Below are 5,935 nucleotides of genomic sequence, written 5' to 3'. Positions count from 1 at the left end.
TCAGTCCGTCGGCAGCAGCGTCCAATCAGTAACTGATATCCAATAAGGGTCGTATCGGTCGGTAAAAGACTTCCGTGAAGGATGCTCTCGTGTATCCTCGCTCCTCGCTCCTCGTGACTCGGTGCAGAAATAAGAGCTTTGGGACGGTCTTCAAGATGGCGCACCAGAACAACTTCCGGTTCAAGCGAGGAGCGAGGAGCGAGGAGCGAGGAGCGAGGAGCGAGGAGCGAGGAAACGACAAATAAGAGCTTTGGGATGCAGCCACAGTTCATCTCCAACGAGCCTGATGGTCAGAGACACACCTGTCTGTACCTGGAGATGATTGGTTCAGTCCACATGGTACAGTCCCAGTCTCCCCCTCTGTACTCTAGTCCACATGGTACAGTCCCAAGTCCCAGTCTCCCCCTCTGTGCTCTAGTCCACATGGTACAGTCCCAGTCTCCTCCTCTGTGCTCTAGTCCACATGGTACAGTCCCAGTCTCCTCCTCTGTGCTCTAGTCCACATGGTACAGTCCCATTCTCCCCCTCTGTGCTCTAGTCCACATGGTACAGTCCCAGTCTCCTCCTCTGTGCTCTAGTCCACATGGTACAGTCCCATTCTCCCCCTCTGTACTCTAGTCCACATGGTACAGTCCCAAGTCCCAGTCTCCCCCTCTGTGCTCTAGTCCACATGGTACAGTCCCAGTCTCCTCCTCTGTGCTCTAGTCCACATGGTACAGTCCCAGTCTCCTCCTCTGTGCTCTAGTCCACATGGTACAGTCCCAGTCTCCTCCTCTGTGCTCTAGTCCACATGGTACAGTCCCAGTCTCCTCCTCTGTGCTCTAGTCCACATGGTACAGTCCCATTCTCCCCCTCTGTGCTCTAGTCCACATGGTACAGTCCCAGTCTCCTCCTCTGTGCTCTAGTCCACATGGTACAGTCCCAGTCTCCTCCTCTGTGCTCTAGTCCACATGGTACAGTCCCATTCTCCCCCTCTGTGCTCTAGTCCACATGGTACAGTCCCAGTCTCCTCCTCTGTGCTCTAGTCCACATGGTACAGTCCCAGTCTCCTCCTCTGTGCTCTAGTCCACATGGTACAGTCCCATTCTCCCCCTCTGTGCTCTAGTCCACATGGTACAGTCCCAGTCTCCTCCTCTGTGCTCTAGTCCACATGGTACAGTCCCATTCTCCCCCTCTGTACTCTAGTCCACATGGTACAGTCCCATTTTCCCCCTCTACAAATCCAGGTGGGTTCTCCCGCTTCCTGTTTGACCACATGGAGGGCATCACCTGCAGCCTCTCAGGTAAGAGAAGAACTTTCTTTCACTGTGTTGACTGAAGAACACTGAAGTGATTGAGTTGAGCTCTGATTGATTATTGATCAGTTGAGCGGGGATGGTTGAGTACAGGTGAGACACACCTGTCTGTACCTGGGGCTGATTGGGTTTGGTTGTAATGAGATGATCCTGGTGGCCAATTTGACAGCATGAGAGAATTCATGTGTGACTGGCTGAGATACAGATACCATGATGAGAACCAGAGAGGAGAGAGGATAACAGATACCATGATGAGAACCAGAGAGGATAACAGATACCATGATGAGAACCAGAGAGGATAACAGATACCATGATGAGAACCAGAGAGGATAACAGATACCATGATGAGAACCAGAGAGGATAACAGATACCATGATGAGAACCAGAGAGGATAACAGATACCATGATGAGAACCAGAGAGGATAACAGATACCATGATGAGAACCAGAGAGGATAACAGATACCATGATGAGAACCAGAGAGGATAACAGATACCATGATGAGAACCAGAGAGGATAACAGATACCATGATGAGAACCAGAGAGGATAACAGATACCATGATGAGAACCAGAGAGGAGAGAGGATAACAGATACCATGATGAGAACCAGAGAGGAGAGAGGAACCTGTACGTACACTAGTACGTGCACTAGTTCCACAACGAGTTCCAACTGGAAAACCTTCATCAAGCTACAGCGCCTTGAACTGTTACTGCTCTGTACTGTTACCATCCATATCCTCCTCATCCTCCTCTTCCTCCTCCTCTGCTCTGTCTTCATCTCGTCCTCCAGACTCTGCGTTCTTCCTGTCGGTCTCTTGTTGCTGTGAGTGTGACGGCGTGATGCAACACGTCCTATCAGAGCCTTTGTAGCAGCAGTAGCTGGTAGCAGCCAGGCCTCAGCTGAGCAGTTGACCTTTGACATGATGACTTCCTGTCCTTCCTCCTCCCCTTCCTTCTGGTCCCATCCAAACGTGCTGATGTCCACAGCTGGTGGATCAGGGCGCTCCGCTGCTTTCCGAAGCACCAGCTGTAGATGGGCACGCCGTCCATGGAGGGGAGCGTTGACCTCTGTAGGAGGCAGCGTCTTCACTGGTCGGGGTTTTGGGTTGATGTCATATCTAACCTTAACCCCCCTCTCTGAGGAGCGCCGCCACCTTCCCTTTACGGCGGGATAGGAGGTGATGTCACACCTGCAGAGAGCGTGGACATCCAGGATGGAGCGCGCCACTGCTCTCCAGATTCTCTACTGTTGAGTTGATGTTGAGAACAGTGCCATCCTATCTGTCCATCTGCAGGTGGACATATCAGCGTGTCTCTGAGGACGTGGGTGGTTGCAGCTCGCCGCCTGGCTGTGTGAGATGAGGGAGACGTCAGCAGAGCAGACAGTATGGTCACTGATGACGAGGCTGACCGTCTCCATGTCATCTCCTCTGCTGTGTCCTCAGGAGCTCGTCCTCAGGAGCTCGTTGCTCTTGTTCTTCATCACTTAGTGGTGGCGAGGTAGAGTCTCTGCTCAGCTGAGGCCTGGCTGCTACCAGCTACTGCTGCTACAAAGGCTCTGATAGGACGTGTTGCATCACGCCGTCACACTCACAGCAACAAGAGACCGACAGGAAGAACGCAGAGTCTGGAGGACGAGATGAAGACAGAGCAGAGGAGGAGGAAGAGGAGGATGAGGAGGATATGGATGGTAACAGTACAGAGCAGTAACAGTTCAAGGCGCTGTAGCTTGATGAAGGTTTTCCAGTTGGAACTCGTTGTGTAACTAGTGCACGTACTAGTGCACGTACAGGTTCCTGCTCTGATCATTCTGGGTCAACTTCTGTTTTAAAACTGTTCCAAGACTCATGTGTTCTACCTGTTGATCAGTTCTACTGCTGTTATCCTCCCTCCTCTCTGGTTCTCATCATGGTATCTGTTATCCTCTCTCCTCTCTGGTTCTCATCATGGTATCTGTTATCCTCTCTCCTCTCTGGTTCTCATCATGGTATCTGTTATCCTCTCTGGTTCTCATCATTCTAGTCTGGTATGCTTCTTACTGTCGTTACCTCCAACAGCTGATGGTGAGTCAGCTCAGAGTGTAGTAGTCTGTAAATTAAAATGTACATGTTGTACATGGTTTGGATAATAGTGTTCATAAATATCCTACAATGTCTAACTGAGTTGAAGTTGTTGAAGTTGTTGGAGTTGTTGGAGTAGAAGCTAGAGCTAAATTAGAGTTGAAATATGGCCTCTTCTGGTTTAAACGGCATTTATGATTTAGAAAATGTCAGAAATGGATTCAGCATCCTCAATAACCCCGTAAACCACTCCAACATCGTCCCAATTCAGCATCCTCAATAACCCCAAAACCACTCCAACATCGTCCAAATTCAGCATCCTCAATAACCCCCAAAACCACTCCAACATTGTCCCAATTCAGCATCCTCTATAACCCCCAAAACCACTCCAACATCGTCCACATTCAGCATCCTCAATAACCCCCAAAACCACTCCAACATCGTCCACATTCAGCATCCTCAATAACCCCCAAAACCACTCCAACATCGTCCACATTCAGCATCCTCAATAACCCCAAAACCACTCCAACATCGTCCAAATTCAGCATCCTCAATAACCCCCAAAACCGCTCCAACATTGTCCCAATTCAGCATCCTCAATAACCCCCAAAACCGCTCCAACATATTGTCCCAATTCAGCATCCTCAATAACCCCCAAAACCACTCCAACATCGTCCACATTCAGCATCCTCAATAACCCCCAAACCGCTCCAACATCGTCCACATTCAGCATCCTCAATAACCCCCAAAACCACTCCAACATCGTCCACATTCAGCATCCTCAATAACCCCCAAACCACTCCAACATCGTCCACATTCAGCATCCTCTATAACCCCCAAAACCACTCCAACATCGTCCATATTCAGCATCCTCAATAACCCCCAAACCACTCCAACATCGTCCACATTCAGCATCCTCTATAACCCCCAAACCACTCCAACATCGTCCACATTCAGCATCCTCAATAACCCCCAAACCACTCCAACATCGTCCAATATCGTCCAACATCGTCCAACATCGTCCAAACTGACCAAACAGTTGCGGACATATTCTCTGTATATGTGATTATGCTAAATTCATGCTAATTATACAAATTGCCCAGTGTATGGCAGTTATGATCCAGTAGTTTTTAAATGCTGGCGACCCATAGCGGCTGTGGCTGATTGTTTACTGTTGATTGTTTAATGCTGATTGTTTAATGTTGATTGTTTACTGCTGATTGCTGATTGTTTACTACTGATTGTTGATTGCTTACTGTTGCTTGTTTACTGCTGATTGTTTACTGACCCTAACACTAACCCTGGCTGCTGATTGTTGATTGTTTACTGCTGATTGCTGATTGTTTACTACTGATTGTTGATTGCTGATTGTTTACTGCTGATTGTTTGTTTACTGCTGATTGTTGATTGCTGATTGTTTACTGCTGATTGTTGATTGTTTGTTTACTACTGATTGTTTACTGCTGATTGCTGATTGTTTACTGCTGATTGTTTATTGCTGGTTGTTTACTGCTGATTGCTGATTGTTTATTGCTGATTGTTTACTGCTGATTGTTTACTGCTGATTGTTGATTGTTTATTGCTGATTGTTTACTGCTGATTGTTTATTGCTGATTGTTTACTGCTGATTGTTTACTGCTGATTGCTGATTGTTTACTGCTGATTGTTGATTGTTTACTGCTGATTGCTGATTGTTTACTGCTGATTGCTGATTGTTTACTGCTGATTGCTGATTGTTTACTGCTGATTGCTGATTGTTTACTGCTGATTGCTGATTGTTTATTGCTGATTGCTGATTGTTTACTGCTGATTGTTGATTGTTTACTGCTGACTGCTGATTGTTTACTGCTGATTGCTGATTATTTACTGCTTACTGTTGATTGTTTACTAATGATTGTTCATGTACCTGTGTCCTCGTTGGTTAAACCGGTCTGTTTATGTGTCTTTGTCCTCGTTGGTTAAACCGGTCTGTTTATGTATCTGTGTCCTCGTTGGTTAAACCGGTCTGTTTATGTGTCTTTGTCCTCGTTGGTTAAACCGGTCTGTTTATGTATCTGTGTCCTCGTTGGTTAAACCGGTCTGTTTATGTATCTGTGTCCTCGTTGGTTGAACCGGTCTGTTTATGTGTCTTTGTCCTCGTTGGTTAAACCGGTCTGTTTATGTGTCTTTGTCCTCGTTGGTTGAACCGGTCTGTTTATGTGTCTTTGTCCTCGTTGGTTAAACCGGTCTGTTTGTGTCTTTGTCCTCGTTGGTTGAACCGGTCTGTTTATGTGTCTTTGTCCTCGTTGGTTAAACCGGTCTGTTTATGTGTCTTTGTCCTCGTTGGTTAAACCGGTCTGTTCATGTGTCTTTGTCCTCGTTGGTTAAACCGGTCTGTTTGTGTCTTTGTCCTCGTTGGTTAAACCGGTCTGTTCATGTGTCTTTGTCCTCGTTGGTTAAACAGGTCTGTTCATGTGTCTTTGTCCTCGTTGGTTAAACCGGTCTGTTCATGTGTCCTTGTCCTCGTTGGTTAAACCGGTCTGTTCATGTGTCCTTGTCCTCGTTGGTTAAACCGGTCTGTTCATGTGTCCTTGTCCTCGT

This window comes from Sebastes fasciatus, chromosome 20, assembly GCF_043250625.1.
Source record: "Sebastes fasciatus isolate fSebFas1 chromosome 20, fSebFas1.pri, whole genome shotgun sequence".
Classification (NCBI taxonomy): Eukaryota; Metazoa; Chordata; class Actinopteri; order Perciformes; family Sebastidae; genus Sebastes; species Sebastes fasciatus.
This window is presented reverse-complemented; position numbering follows the sequence as displayed.